Source organism: Pseudoliparis swirei, chromosome 22, assembly GCF_029220125.1.
Source record: "Pseudoliparis swirei isolate HS2019 ecotype Mariana Trench chromosome 22, NWPU_hadal_v1, whole genome shotgun sequence".
NCBI classification, from domain to species: domain Eukaryota; kingdom Metazoa; phylum Chordata; class Actinopteri; order Perciformes; family Liparidae; genus Pseudoliparis; species Pseudoliparis swirei.
Window position 1 is genome coordinate 9,661,535 of NC_079409.1, and position 15,451 is coordinate 9,676,985.

Sequence of the window (15,451 nt, forward strand, 5' to 3'; positions counted from 1 at the left end):
CAATCAAGACAGTTCTGTGCATGTTATAGATAATGAAGCCCTGCTACAAGACACATGCAGCCTGGAATACAAAACAACATACTCATATATTTTGTTGAATTAAACTGTAAGTGAAAATGTACACATATGGTTAAAAATAACGAATAGAATAATATTCCGATGATTATGTTTGTGGAGCGCTATCTCGCTCAGGCTGCAGCCTCGTGGGTGGTGCATATTGTTTATGTATGCATGCGCTGTATATGTTGATGGGGTGTATTGGGTGTTAATGCTAATTGTTTACGCGTGTCTTTTCATTTTGCTCCTATATTAGTGTAACTGTATGGATGTTTGTGTGGGTTTACAGAGCATCGCACCTTTAGTAGATATCCACCTCTTTGTTTATGATGATTAAGTTGTCATTGTGCATTCATAGAAGTTAACTTTCTCATTATGCTTCGCCTTCTGCCCCTAAACACAAACACAAACACATAACATTTCTACCCAGAGTAAGTGGAAATGAATGCGCTGCACTATTTTGTAGATCTCGAAGACACATTTGTTCAGTAATGGAGAAGAATCCTTGAAATTGAAGGCAGAAATGGGCTCCTGATGCACCTGGATGTGATTAATTCACAGTATTCCACACTCAAGATGGTCTTAAATCAAATGGCAGAGATAGTGCTAATTGCCTTACAGCCTGCTTCCTGTCCCCTAACTATCAATTGCTTCTACAGGCTCCCATCAATTTCCCTCTGCCTGTTTCTCGGGCAGCTTCCCTTTGAGCATCACTCCTCTCCCTCTGTCTCCGGTTCCCTCTCACAAGTTGCTGCTTCTCCACCTTACACTCCTTTCTTAAACGCTTCATTTGCTCTCTATGATTTGTATCAAGGTTGTAGAGGTAATATTGGGGGGGGGGTCGTGTTTTGTAATTAAAGGTTTAACTTGCTAGAAGGCACTTGTTCAGAGTTATTGAAATGCCTCCTCTTTTTGCCAAGTGAGAGACTGCCAACCTCTTTTTACATCTGTCTTTATTTTTTGAGGAACTTCTCTGTGCTGCCAAGTATTTTGTTCCCGCATCCTTTGTTATTGTCACATTTTCATATGTTCTCTCGCTTTTGTTATTACGTGGATAAAAGCTTTGAGAAAATCACTGTGTTATGAGGAATGTAATCATATGAGGAACTGAACAAACCTTTGTCACACTGTAAATTAGAAATAAATCAAAATGGAAAATGTAATACCTGTCCTCCAGTCCCGGTAATGTACTCATAACTAATAATGGTTCAGAGTCAGTGCACGTGAAAGTAGATAACAGCAGGGCTAGAAATGTATCTCTCACTAAAAAATCATTTCCTTCTCGCTACAGTAGATGTAATACACATTACAGAATAAAGAAAAGTATATATATGAAGTAGGAAAAGTGTAAGGAAACGATTTGGAAAAGTTGATTTGGCTTTTTTGGCCAGATATTCTTCAGTGCTGCATATACTCTTTATTCATCTAACGTTACACAGGGTTTTGACATTTTTCCGGTATTATTTTGTGTATACTTTTGGGATAGTTTTGTGAAATGTGCTTTCTTCCCAAGACTTTGATGAGAGGATTGACGCCATTCTCATGGATGTGTGTTTAATATGAAGATGAAGCCAAGAGATCGTTATCTTAGCATCAAGAGTCAACAAACAGTTTGCCTGATTCTTTTTATGTTAACGAAATCCCCCGACCAGCATCCCTAAAATTCACAAATAAACACATGATATAATGTTTGTAATTCACACTACAACTGAGGTATAAAAATAACACGCTGCAGGTTTTTTGAAGGAAAAAATTATTATTTTGACTCGTAACTTGCAACGTGTCATTTTTTCACGACGTGAATTTAGAAGGATTAAACTAACAAGATATGCCATAATGTGCATACAGGTACACGCTAGCCCCCCCCCCCCCCCCCACACACACACACACACTTCCAGTTAGTGTGCTAAGCTACGTCAACCGTCTCCTAGCTGAACAGACTGTGAGACTGCTATTTCTCAGCAGAAAAATTGCATAAGTCAAAATATATATTTTAATCTGCGGAAGAACAAACCATTTCAAAACCCGCATGGCTCCAGCTCTCTTTCCATTTTTGCGTTACTGAGAAAATAAACCTGGCCTTCTGTAGTTTTTTTTCTGTCTCTACGTGTGTTACAATTAGAAACCCTTTCCCCATTATAACCTATATCTGTCACTCCACTCTCCTTTGTCTTGCTCTCTGCATTGTGTGGATTGTCATTGTTTTCCAGAGTCACATTTAGCAAAATGGGTACTGTACTCGCACAGCGTTCAGTTTATTCCTCTGTGTTTCTCATCAGTCATCTTACGGTGCGTTGTTAAGCACAGGAAGACGCCGCTGTGGACGGATAGAGGCTGAAAGAAACCAAACCATGAAATATAAATAGGGCAGATGAAGCAGACTGTCGAGACATATACATTGAGAGGCTCCCGCCAATCAATGGTTGTTTGAGAAAGAATATGATCCTTCTCAGGTTACACAGTGAGTGTCACTGGATTTGTAAAAAGCGTTAATGAGGCAATCGCTCAGATATGCTCTCATTGTAATGCTACTTATAAAGTATCACGAGGGAATCATCATCTGTCTTCATCATCGCATTGTCCTTGTTGGCATTGATTTATAATGTAGCACTCGTGCTACGGCGCTGTTAAAATGGACTACAAACGTAATAGATTTCGGTCTGTTCCAAAAGAGACACTTCTTAGCTCCTCTTCATCTTCGCTGTAGCCTTGATGCTACTTGCTTCACCAATCAGCACGCCTGTTGATCGGGCCTATTCATCATGAGCTGGTTGTGGAGATACTGGAGGCGGGCGGAGGTGAGGAGGAAGCACGTAAGCCCTATCTGAAGGTCTCTCTCCTCCCAAAGCCTGGAGCCGCTCAAGGATAATGAATTCCCTCCTTTCGCCCCTTGACCTCTCTGCATACAGCAGCTCACAGACACACATTATAGCCAGATAACCAGAGAGTGGGAAACTTTAAGAAGCCCGGACCGCAGAAGCTGGATAGACTTGTTTCACGGGCGTTGTGTTTGAATGACCTTTTGCTCACTCCGAGTGACCGGCGGCTTTCTTTGTAATCTGATAACAGTACAACATGAAATAAAGTATTGGCTACTCGCTTGATTTCAATATCACTATTCTCCCTGAATGCATAGCAGAAAGTGAGCAGATGAGCTGCTTAGAACTGCAAAAAATGTTTAATAATAGTTTGACATTCAAGGACCTCCTCTTCATCGCTTTCTTGCTGAGCGTTAGATGAGACGATCGATACCGCTCTCAGATATGAGGGATATCAATCATCAAACTACTCGATGTTTCCCAAAATGTCAAACTATTATTATGGTGCTAATTGTGGATCGTGTTGAAACAGCTCCAGGAACACCACAGAGAATAACAATTTAAAATAAACTGTTCATATTTTGGTTAAACATTTTGGCTTCTTCTGAAGTTTTCTGTCAGTAACATTTTAAAGTTTCAGTTTGATTGACAACATGGCCCATGTATTATATATTATATATATATATATATATATATATATATATATATATATATATACATTAAATGGTTGTATTATTTCTACATTTCTTGTGTCCTCACTCACAGTGTAATGATTATATTGCACATCGTGTATATCAGCATAGCATTGGAACAGATGATTTGCATAATCTCTATTTCTGATTTCAATATTGAATACATTAAAGTACTGATATGTGCTTGTCAAATGTCAAGACCCTGATCCTTTTACCCGAAGTTTCTCTTCACTTTATCTTCCAATTCTGGAAATCCATCACCTGAAGAGTCCCCCCTCCTCCTCCTCCTCCTCCTCCTCCTCCTCCTCCTCCGCCACAGTATGAGTTTTCTCAAAAGACTCCAGATGGCTCGGGATCCTTTTGTTGAGGCCTATCTGTAGGCTTCCTCTGCTCATCTCGGTACCTTGATGCACACTATTCAATTACCCATGCAGCCGCAGCGCTGGTTTGAACAAGTTTTTCCTGCAGGTTTCCACAGATAAAGAGAAGCCATTATGATTTTCTCCAAACATTAGTTTTAATATCTTTACTGGAAGTCAATGTTGAAGAGTTGTTTTATGATGGAGCGGTTAAAATAACTTCCTTCTCCGGGTGAATAATGAAAGACGGAACAGCGCCTTTACAGTAGAAATTCAAAGTTATCCATTTTCAGTTTTCACTTGTCACTCTCAATGTAATTCTTGGATTGTGCAACCCGGATGGGCTCCGTTATTGTTGTGGCTTTTTCAGGGATTACATCCACACTGAGGATCAGTAACAGACTTGTAAAATTGAATTTTGTGGAAGTACAGCGATGATACAGAGAAATGGTGCTTATATGCTATATTGGCTCAGTGTTGCTGACTTGCTCTTCTTAAAAGAGCAGAAGACCGAAGAGCCGCTTGCAACTGGCAATACTCTCTGATCCATTTTCTACAGTCTAAACCGGCACATTCGGCAACCGTTGGTCATCTGGTTGGAGGCGGATTTTGTGTGAAAAATAGTGCACCAAATGTAGAAAAGCATGATTTTGGCTGTATTTAGTATATAAAAAGTAATTTTGGCATCAAGTGAAACTAATCATCAAACTTATCATTTTTATCTGCAGTGAGAATCAAAAAAAATATCCATGGCAAACTACAACCACGGGAAATATGAATAACTGCTCTGATGAAGGCATAAATACATCAGCAGCTTTTTGTTTTGTTTAGGGAAAAACACACGTGATAAATACTTGTGTATGTTACCTAATAGGTGTGTGAGCAAAACCCCCCAAAATTACATTCTCAGATGACACCGCCATTCGTGGTTTACGAGTAACTACACACAGACCAACACACATCACTTTCCCACTGTGAGATCAAACTGGTGTGATGGTCCCCGCCTTATTGGGAATGTGAGCAAAACGGAGGAAATTATATTCTATAGGTGACCGGAGTCCAGGAAGCATTCACAATAAATCTGGTCTCTTTATATAAATCCATGTCCACATAGACAGCTCGCTCACATGTGCACGTTGGAACCATTTGTTCTCCGCTGCAACAGAAGATGTATTCTTTTAGGTTTCAGCATGAGTTTATGATATATCTGTTATGCGTGCATGTGGATTGTGGCGCTGCAGCGGCTGGGAGCCCAAGACAAATTTCCCTGCGGGAAAATAAAGTATATCTCATCTTATCTTATCTATTTTATCTTAGGAAGCCACATATTTCTCACAGAACGAGTCTTGCATTGGTCTGGCAGCCAGAAATGTGTCTTGAAAGAAATTCTAATGATATTCCTGCTGATGATGGATGTGTGAATAGTAACTATTTGAATCACTTTCACTGTGTCACCGTCTGTGAAGGTGTCAGTGGTGTGTTTACATCCTGTTTCGCTGCCAGCAAGTGGCCATTAATGCACGTCTAAGGTTTTTGAGTTATCTGTCTTTAAATATATTGCACGTTTGCATAACTGCCCATTATTTAGAGTCAATGAAAACTTTGCCAGTCTCTCTTCGACAGAACAGTGGGGTATGAGATTCTTAAGTGATTTCCTGTTATTAAACTGTGGCTACTTACCTTCACCAAATTCATATTGCAAATTACTTCAGGTTTTCGTTCAACTGTGCTTGTTTATTTTCTTAGCCACTGCAGTATCAAGTCATTACTTGTGTCAAGAGCTTAACAGGAACAAAGAGTGCAATGTAAACTCTGTGATATAGACAGGTGGTGTTTCATATTCAAAACAACTGCTGACCTGTAATAGTTTAAACCCCCAAGTCACCGTGTACATGAAACACATACTTTTTCTTATCTGTTGAGGAGGTGCGATGGGAGTGTTAACAAAAGGACAGAGAAGAACCCCCTCATGCCCATCACTCTGAAACAATGCATATAATGTGATGAATGTATCTTGACAAAATCTAAATAGAAGTGTCTGAGGGAAAACAAGGAACGGGAGGAGGCAATCGCTGTGGAGCTCCCGGCTCTGTGGATCGACTCGGGCTGATAGAGCACCGGCACAGTAACTAAATCACAAAGAGGAGGAGCAGAGCTGATACAAACTCTGGGACTGTCACACTGGGTCTGATTAAGGTTCTCGTTCAGCCTCTTCGTTGTGAGGGAGCAGTACTTTTAAACTTGGCTGGAGAGAGTTTTTAGAGATGCTGGAGGGAGGTGAAGAACTTCCTGCTCATCCCAATTAACCTGAGCACTTGTTCTGCCGGAGTATAGGGGAGTGTCTCGCATCTTGTGAGTTTCATTTCCTCCTCACTGGATTTTATGCTTGCTTTTTAAGCCTGAATTTAGACAGATACCTCGAGGAACATTTTTGTGTAATTATTATTAATTTCGACCACCTAATCTCTGGAACCCCAACTGCTGAGGGGCTAATTTCCAATTAGACATGATACACATGTGCCATGTATAATAATTTATATCTCTTTTTAGGGATGTGAAGGATACAATGTTGTATGCAGATTAGTTATGGTGCTATTTAGAATTGATTGCAGCACTTTCATGTCCGAATCAGGCCATAGAGTTGATGAAAGATTGATGACATGTATGCTTGAAACAAATACTATGAACATTATATTGGTTTGTATTATCGTGGAAACTCAAAAGTCCTAAAAGCCTTGAAAGGCTCCCATATGCATGTGTGAGTCGTCTCCTTCTGCTTTGGATGACAGTTGACTCAATAACTAATATGGAGCAACAGATTTGGCAACAACATATTTTAATTAATGCAGCAGTTTATTTAAAGTTGTCCAATGTCTTCTTGTATTATTTCCGAAAAATCGGAGTTTTAGTTATTCCCCTCTAAAAAAGACGAAAAAGGCTACAATACAGCAAACATATTTATTTTGTTTTATTCCTAAATATGCAGTAGATGAGATAAATGCTAAATTTAACATGTTTTAAATACAAAAATGATTATTACAGAATAGAGAAAAAGAGAAAAAACAAAAAACAATTTTTATGAACCATAATTTGTATAATTTTGTGAGATGATGTTCAAATGACATTATTTTGCAACAGACAAACATGAAGTACAACTTTAACTTCTCAAGAGGGGCAAATAACAGTTTTTACACAACAAGATCAGTTTAGTTGAGCGTAGTCTTGCTCAGTCTGAGAAAACAGTTGTCAAATATTTACTGTGATTCCTGAAGGGAGTTTTTAATCTGTAGACATGTCATCAAAGTGATCTCAGCTTGGACTTGGACATATTATTTTAACAACAGGCCGTGTTGCAAAATGGATGTCTGGAGATTGAGAGGCAATAATGTTTTACAGGTGGGGAATGTCGATGCTTTCACATTGCATTGTGGGTAGGATCTAGTGCTTTTGGAGCTTGACCCAAAGCAGATGTCATAGATCTGCAAGCTATGGCCATAACATACATATTTTACATGATGAAATCTGGACATTGTAAATATGAAATTAAATTCTGTCTATCACAGCGATGGCCACTGCCCAAAAACTCTCAAACGATAATAACATATATCAGCACATATTGGAGTGCTGTTGGAACATAAACACCGAGAATCTAAACGTATTAAAACCAAGTGAATGAGAAGAAGAACAGACGCTGTATTCATTTACTCGCTGTTAATCCAATACTCAGCGACATGCCACACACTTCTTCCCCCTCGGTGTGAAGGTCTGCTAGCATAGAATTGGTATTCTTCTGCAGGCACAACTTTGTGGGGTAAATATTTATAGAGGGGACTGGTATGAGGTGATAAGGAGTAGGGGTCCATTAATGATAACACAGGGGAATTTAAACAGAATATTTAATCAAGTGCTAGTTTGTATCTCTGGGACAATAACATATTGAAAGCTTCTAAAGGCCTAGCTTAAAGCATTCTGGTAAAGGTCAAGGAGGATTTCCTCAAACTTTTATTCCTGGAGCAGCGTGCTATTTGGGCGCTTGCACAGTGTTGTTATAATCATCGGCAAAAACAGGTTGCATTTGTTGTCCCCAAAATACAGTGCACTTTGGGCAGCCAGCCGAATAGAAAATGCTATCTGAATACACACAACGTTCAAAATACAAACTGAATTTGCAGCTGCAAAAATAATTCCGATGTGTCTGGACTGCTGGTCTAGGCACAGATGGCAAATAAAAAACCTTGAAGCTTGATATTTTTGATATGGATGCTCCTAAATGTCTCCTTCATTATTGCTTTAAAACAACAAATATGTTCTGTTTTTGACTTTAACCATGTATGTGAGAAACAATGCGGCAAAAAAAAGGACATGGGAAAAGATGCGCTCCACATAATCTTCAGTGGTTTTAAAAGGCGCTGTCTGTGCTTTTAATCCATCCTCCGTGAAATGATCAACATGGGAATCATTTGACGTTGGCATGTCAGAACTGTTTTCACTTTTCATACGCTAATCATTTTTCCGTCTTCACAAGGTGTGATAGGAAGCACAGAGCTGAACTCTAAAGGCGCACCAGGAATCAATACATCATTCAGATAACAAGCCCCCGAGCACTCCTATAGTCACAGTTGAATACGCCTGGAGCTTCACTTCTAATGTGATCGCAAAATTAGAATCACAATGCAGCTGTGCCTCTAAATGATTGACTCTCAGAAGGTCACAAATTAAGGCCCGTGCATTAAAAAGTAAGTAAAAATGACATGTTTTTCAAAACGTGGCATGTTGACTAAACTAAATGACTTGTATTCAAAAACATGTTTGTCTGTGTTTATTGTAATTTCTGCATTTCAGGCTGATTATTTCACCTAAATAATGCTACTGCACTATGCTTCTGAAGAATATTAGAAGATTCAATAGCAATATATATTTCAATGTGTGATTTTTAGCTTGCTTAACCTTCCCAAATCATAACTCCGTCATTTGCTGAGATGACAGTCACTGATATCTAAGCTAAGTACCCGGAGCAATCGTCTAGCTCGGTTTCTTTTCTTCTCCATCATGTTTGGATGTAGTAACTCAATTACAAAGATGTCAGTTCTTCAAAGTAGATTTTCTTCAAATCAAGATATGATATAATAATCAATGAGTACATTTAGTTTTGAGCTTTAGCTAAAGCTACGTGCCGATCGCAACAGGCAGCGTTCACTCGTTCACTCTCTTGATGTTCACTCAGATGTTTCTCTGTGGCCGATGAAGCTTGAAGCGTGGCGGTTGGCTCTGTAGTGCAGAGACTACCGACTCAAAACAAAGCCACAATTAGTTATGACGCAGGTCAAGCTTTAGCTTGATTACTAGCTCACTTTTATAGTTACTGGAAATATAAACATCTACGTTCATAGAAATGAAACTTATTTATTTGATAAAATATGAGGTTTCTGTATTTTCCCTTTTAGGGCAGTATTCCAGACTGTTCTTACAAATGTCTGTCAAAAAAAATGTATTCACTTTATCAGCAGCAACAGAAGCAGAGAGAACAGCACATGCTAAAATGAGAGAATTGAGGACTACAAGAATGAGTTTAACCAGGAAAACGTTGAGTGTGGGACAGATTTAGCTTTAAAATGTTTTCAAAGGAGAAGCTTGGCATCGCGGACCATCCTGTGACAGATGGCTGAGGGATGTACGGGAATAGAGGAGAGAACAGCTCAAGCCTGACTCTGGATTGAAGGTTTGAAAGAAGAATGTTTTTGGAAATGGATGATAAGAGGAGGGATTGCAGGATTGACGCCAAACCTGAATTATATAAATTTAATGACAATTCAGAGTGTCCTGAGACACACCAGGTTTCAGCGTGTTTCAACCAACATGAGTCATTTCATTAAGATGCTCTTAGTGAAGGACGTCGTGCTGCATTTATTACCTTCGCATTGAAAATGCGGAAGGTTATGTTTTGATCGCCGTGTATTTATTTATTTGTATGCGTGTTATTTGCATAACTAAAAAAGTATTAAACCGAATCGCATGAAATTTGGTGGGATGATTGGTTATTATCCGGGGACCATTTGATTGGATTTTGGGATCGATCGGGTCAAAGGTCAAGGTCATGAAAAGGTCAAAATCTTCTTTTTACCATCTTCAATTTTTATCCAATTGGCATGCAACTAATGCCAAAATGTTCATAATTCAATGCCCAATCTTGTGATATGCGAAGGTATGCGCTCTAACGAGTGCCCGTTCTAGTTTCTCATGTGGTGATCAGAATGTATTGCTTGACATCTCAAACCATAGGTCATTCGTATTTGCATGCAATTCAGAATTGCTTTAGTTGGCAAAGAACGTGGCTGCTTGATATTGCATAAGCTCACAGACGGCTTGCCACATATATGATGTGTAGACATAGTGACACAGAACAATCTGCTGGTTCAATTAACCCCGAGCAAGCTTGTGTTGCATTCTGGTTAGGATGCATGCCATTGCTATCCTGCAAGTTGAAATTAGTCGGTGCAAGCTTCTTGCTTTGTGGGGGATCGTTGTGCAGGTGAGAGAGAGAGAGAGAGAGAGAGAGAGAGCTTTGACAGTAATGCGTGCAAAGATTCAACAATCCTTGACTTATGTTGTTTATTACAAAACTCTGGAATGATACTTTGTTAGCTGCAAAAATGTATGAATATCGTAGCAACATGGAGTTCAACACACAGATTGTTGGTTGAGGTTGGGCGTTCTCTTTCCTTCTTGGCGTGTTGCTGCTGACCCACGAGCCAGGCTTAATGAGTTTACTGCTTCATCTGTTTCTCAACATTCAACACTAAACACCATCTGTTGTGCTCGAGTGCACCCGCGAGCCCAAGCCGCACCACCTGATTCTCAAGCCATGTTGAGCCGCTCCACCATCCACTTATCCTCCTGCTCCTCCTGAGGGAGTCTGGTTGTTTTTTTAGAAAGTGTCCAATTTTCTTGGAGCATTGGGCATTCAATCTTTTTCTCTCTCCGTCTCTCATTTTCTCTGCGGCCTCCCCGACCTTTATCTTTCCGACAGGAGCAATTATCTGCATTTACTTTCTGCCTCTGTAGATGGTTTTCCCCACATCTCCGCCGACGACTTACTGTAATTAGCCATCAGTGGGATTTAGTGAGTGATGCTTTGCCGATTCAGGTATATTTGTGTCAATCAAAAGGAGACTAATGTGGAAGTTAGCAATTTGAATATGTTTTTATTCAGGAGAGAATTCCTACAAGTAACCTCCACTAACCTCTGCTCCACTACAGGGCTCCTGGGCTGAGAGTCCTCTCCAATTTAAGAGTATAAACTACAATATGCTTGAGTGGGAGCTAAAATATATGCAGTGTTGTTGGGTTCTGTGAGGAGCAGGTTTGGTTAATAGAGAGTATAAAAATAAATATATATTGATATTAATACAAATAATATTATTACATGAGTATTCACATCGATCAATAACACCAGGGCACCAACCTGGGATCAGAGTCAATAACCAAACTGTGGATTAAGTTTAAAAAACGATTTTCACTCAAAATATAATTTGTTATGAGTAATATTCCACATTTATAGAGTGATGAGTGAAGCTTTGAATTCTATGTCTGACTATAAACACATATGCATGAAATAATCACCGAAACTTTACCTGCAATGGCTCATCCAATCACAACAAAGCCCAGCGGTGTGGAGCGACATTATTACATCATCAGCAACAGTTATATATGTTCACGGCACTGAACGTAGGAACACAGTTACAGTGAAGTTAAACTTAAAACAAACAAACCGGGTTACACAAACACACCATGACCTGTCTCCAGTCACTATGGCCTCCTATTTGAGATCGCTTCATAGCAGTCGGTGTGTGTTCTTCTGTCTTTCGTTCGGCAGCACTTAACCAGCCGATGACTGGGACTGAAACGGGCTCTTTCGGCGGGTTAAGCGGCACGCTGGTCCCCGTGTATTTTGCAATCAGGGCTATTTGAGTATTGCAATAACATACTGCCAATTGGGCTGACATCTTGAGATAGGATCCCTTAAAGGCAGAATGCCTATGTAAACAGAAGTCTAGCCTCAGCACCAAGATTCAAAACAGATGACAGGAGCCTGTCACTCACACAATGATTGACAGCACTTTGAATACAGGGACTAGACAGCAACTGTAGACAGCATCAATTAATGCATCTATTATTAATGTTGGTGAGAGATTCAGTCATAGACCGAGAGAGGTTTTACATGGGAGTACAGCTTTTCCTCTTTGGTTGCCATTTGTGGTTTTTCATGAAATGTCACAACAATTATTGTATTTTATTATTAGGAAATTTGCAGCCTAGTCTGCAAATATTACATTCCCATTCAATGAAACTGCATTGTCAATAATGTATTGTGGGAAACATAGTTTCTCCAGCATTATGTTATTTTTTGACCTATTGCAAAAAGTTTCTCATCAAAGTCCATGAAGTCTGTGGAGAGAGAAGGTCAGTGAGGATGGATGGGCAAACAAATAACTTTCTCCAAAGATGCTGCTGTTTGTGTCCAGTGTGAAATGTCAACAGTGAATTTCTCAAATGAATGTCCGTAATTTAAATAAGAGAAGAAATGTATGTATTTTAAGCCAAATCCAGATGTTTTTACTAAACTTGACCGAGTCATTTTTAAAATCTAAACTATATCAAGTAGTCTTCATGTTAAAAAATGCGGCCATAATCTGTGAGGGTTGGGAATTTGTTACACACACTCATTTCCCTCTTAGAATGAAGTGTAATAATTCTGAGGTCAGGTCAACATTTGAACATGTCCTGTGGTTCATGACAAAATACCTGCAAAACTAACAACATTCCCATCAGCCTCAGCTGCAAATGTCAGCATGGTAACACACTTAACTAAGCTGGTGAACATTATAAACATCTGCATGTTAGCAGTGCAGAGCTGCGAGCATAGCTGTGGACATTTAGACTTGTTTTCAGATACTTTAAGATCTAGAATATCTTGGCAGCGGTAGGAAATAAATCCACTTCAGTTGTTATCTCTCTAACACATCTACGCTTAGGTGTCACAATGGGACCTAAGTGTGGAGCTTCCACCAGATCAGGGTATCAAGTGGTTGGTTATGCCCGTGGTTTGATGTCTCCAGTGCGCTGCTTGTGTTGTTTCATGTCCTACACAGATTGTTATGCTCCCTCTTTCAAAGCTGTCATTTTGCAATTACTCCCAACACCAACGCACACACATTAGCATTCATTCAAGCATCTATGTGCCTCTTAGCAATGTGGGTCACTGTCCTAGCAGTTCACAGGTCATCCAGACCATTTCTCACAAGTAGTCTGTGATTCCTCCCTGGTGTATTAAGTATCACTTAATATTAAATATTTCAAGAATAATGCTGGTTGTGTCTCGTCTTTTCTATTATCAACAAATCAGAAGACAAAAAACAATAAATTACCCTTTGTGTGTGTAACCAAACCTGATATTATGGCTCCGTACCATACGTCATCACTGCGGCCTGAAAGAGAGCTGTGTAGCATATTCCTTCATTTCAGTCGATATGGTAAGGGCAGTTTATTACTTTCTGCTCACCAGACTAGAAAAGCAAGTGGAAAAAAAGATAACAGAGGTAGTCATAGTCACCGTGATGTCATCCACTGCTTTCTTGAATGTCGTTGTTAAGCCTTGAGTACATTTTCCATACCGTGGCCACTTTTGCATCTACTTCTAAAAGCAAGGCATCTCTGTAAGTATGTATGCATGTATGTACATATGTATATATGTGAATGTTGTTTCCTTTGCATGTCTCTACAATTGTTCATCCAATTTATTTCATACTAATGGGTGTATCGTTGGGGCAGTTTGGCCAGAAGGAGACTCTATAACAACAAACTTTACATTTTGGACAGTAACTTTTAAAACATAACTCTCAGGAACAAAGTTCTGTATTCAGTGAGTCCAAACAAATGTCACAAGGCCCTGTCACGTCCAGATTGATGTTCAGCCATTTTGAATTGTGTCCAATCCTTTTTTGTTGCTTCTCCTAATACTAATTCTGATCAACTGTGGATCATCTAACTATGAAGACTTGTTTAGAGTTTAACAATAATGTATTACAATTCCATATATTTGAATAGTGCAGTGAGGAGAAGAGAGGAGAACATATTTAAAAGTTTGACAACAACAATGGGATTGGTTTACAGAGACTGCACAGAATCTGATTGGTTCATTTAATGTACACGCCCCAATCATCTGACAGAGTAATCACTGGGAGAATTAGAAACTGAGATTATGAATGAACGGGAGTGTAAAGAGTGTCTTCCCTACTGAACTTCCGCTTGAGTCTGTTTTCTGCCAAAAGAAAGAAAAAGAAAACACGGTAAGCAAAAGAGAAGCCCAAGCATATAAGAAAAGAGAGATATTTGTGGTTGAAAGGAACTAATTTCTCTTCACATGCCCAGTCTTAACACTGCATCTAGGTCTTTATGTCACTTGTTAATAATTTTATAATTCCATTTTAGTCCAGTTTCCTTGAACCAATGTGATTATTTCAACATTACTGAATCATTTTGAAATCTTTACAGCTCTGTTATTTATCTCACAGTTGCAGGCTCTATTTTGTAGAAAGCTGTTTCTCTTTAATATCAACCTGGAGGGGATTCAGGAGGCGGGTCGGACACAAATCACTGAAGCACTCCTATTCGGAACTATGATTACAGGATTTCTGCTGTTTGGATTTGGCGTTGCCCTGGTTTATCGGAAAATTAAGGAAACGGGGACAGCCGTTAAAAGCCCCCTAAGGCTGCCCGACGAAATTGGATCGATTTGAAAAATGGGAGGAAAGTGGTGGAATAGTAGGTGCGCAAATTGGATGTAGCTGCTGGAAGACCAAACAATCCCAATCTTATCTGCTTTCGGCTCCCTCAACCAGAACGGGCCTTGGCCAAGGCCGTTACTGGAACAACAACTCCCCTGAAGATCGCTGAAGTGAGAACCTCTCATTCCCTTCCCCCTATCCACAGACACCTGTGGTTGTTTTCTCCCAGGACCTTTCAAGGCTATCTCCATGGCAACGACCATCTTGCGGACTGTGAACTCTGTCTGTTGTGGCCTGGGGGAGGACGGCATACCAGACCACGCACACAAACTTTCAATATACTGATTTGCATTCACTACCCCTCCCCCATCCCACGCCTTCGCCTGCTTCTTACCCCAGTGTGACCGGACGGGCTGTGGCTGGCGCTGTGAGGCTGGCGCTGGACCGGCTGGCTGCTTGTCGGTGCTGGTTACCTTCTGCCCCCAATGGATGGGCTTAGATCACCCAGTTGTTGGATTACCTCCCTCCCCTTCCTACTCGTTGCAAGTCATGTCTAAAATGTATGTGCTTATGTGCTAAGGTGTTTTTTTCCTGCTCCCACACTGTACCCCTCTCGGGGCATAGTCGGGGGGTTGGTGTTTTTTTCTCGCCTTCTTCCCTCATGTTATGCTGTAATCTTTCATCCACCCTTTCTTGCAATTTCGATGCTTTTGTACCTGTACTCTGGCAAACGACAAATA